At 42.5% G+C, this 1,427-nt stretch overlaps 1 long non-coding RNA gene across 1 annotated transcript in view; it reads left to right on the forward strand.

The window, feature by feature from the left end:
* Nucleotides 1-885, forward strand: part of LOC138154037 (uncharacterized) — a 6,503-nt gene extending 5,618 nt beyond the window's left edge. Inside the window, exon 3 of the long non-coding RNA XR_011166538.1 lies at nucleotides 650-885. This is a non-coding gene — a long non-coding RNA (uncharacterized lncRNA). The remainder of the gene's footprint in view (nucleotides 1-649) is intronic.
* The last annotated feature ends 542 nt before the right edge of the window (nucleotides 886-1,427 follow it).

Raw genomic sequence — 1,427 nt, forward strand, 5'->3', positions numbered from 1 at the left:
CCTTCCTTCCTTCCTTCCTTCCTTCCTTCCTTCCTTCCTTCCTTCCTCCCTATGCGTGCTCTGAAGTGTACACAGGGCCTGTATCACCAGATCATGCTGCACACTCTTATAAAGACTGGGCTTAATGTCCAATCTCTCCCTTTATGTGAATTTGTGACCCTGTGAATCCCTTACTCCCCTATTGTCTCTAGCATAAAATATAAACTTATTTAGCTTTTAAAGCTATGCCCAATCTAGGTCCAACATATCTTTCCAGGCTCATTGGACACTACTCCGATTCAGACAAACTGTCCTGTCTGTTCCTCACAAAGGATATTGCACCTCCCCGTATTTGGAATTCACTCTCTTCTTATTTCTACTTCTGGTGGTGAAGTGAATAGAGTATTGGGCATGAAGTCAGGAAGACATGAGTTCAAATCAGACGTCAACCATTTACAGTCTGGGTGACCCTGGGCAAGACAGTTAACCTCTGCTTGCCCTAGTTTCTTTAACTGTAAAATGGAATAAAATAGCTCCTACCTTCCAAGGTTGTTGTGAAGTTTAAATGAGATGATATTTGTAAAAAGTGCTTAGCACAGTGACACAGTAGTCACTGAATTAATTCTTGTTGAATGATAAATCTCACTGTGTTTATTGTTTTTTACCTTAGTATTCACACCTCATCTGTACCGTTTGTCCTTTCTGGAGGACTGAGCAAAGAGCTTCTCCTGGTCTCCATTTAAAGAGGACTGCCAGGCCGTCAAGAATGTCTTCCTTTTCTCTGTCTGATTCCTTTGGACTGGATTCCATTATGCTTTTTGGAAGAGAGCCTGTAAAAGTTCATTTTCCCCCTACTAAGTCAAATTTTTTTTAATATAGTCAATAAACAAGCATTTATTAAGTCAATTATTTATGTATTACTTTGTCACATGCTGGGGTCACAAATATGAAAGAGACAGACAGTCCCTTCCTTCAAGGAGCTTAAAATTTAATGGGGGGAGGACTTGAAAAGATCAAAGATCCATTGAAGTGAGAAAGTATTGATATTATCATTACCACCAGCAGCAACCAAAGCACTGAAGTCTTTTCTGTCTCTGAAATGCTAAATATTAGAACCTTTCTCCTTTGATAGTTTATGTTCTAAGGTCCCTACTTCCTCTGGCATTCTCTGTTCTTAGACCCATCCCAGCTCAGATATTCTGTGTTCCAAGAGCCCACTCAGCTCTGAGATTCTCTGTTCTAAAGACTCTTGGTTCTGACATCCTGTGTTCTAAGGGCCCTCCCAGCTCTGACAGTCTGGGTTCTAAGGATCCTCTCTGCTCTGGCATCCTGTGTTCTAAGGGCCCCCCCCCCAGCTCTGGCATTCTGTGTTCTAAGGGCCCTCCCAGCTCTGACAGTCTGGGTTCTAAGGATCCTCTCTGCTCTGGCATCCTGTGTTCTAAGGGCCC

Source organism: Petaurus breviceps, unplaced genomic scaffold, assembly GCF_028583685.1.
Source record: "Petaurus breviceps papuanus isolate PSGF00001 unplaced genomic scaffold, PetGlider_PUasm1.0 91041, whole genome shotgun sequence".
NCBI classification, from domain to species: Eukaryota; Metazoa; Chordata; class Mammalia; order Diprotodontia; family Petauridae; genus Petaurus; species Petaurus breviceps.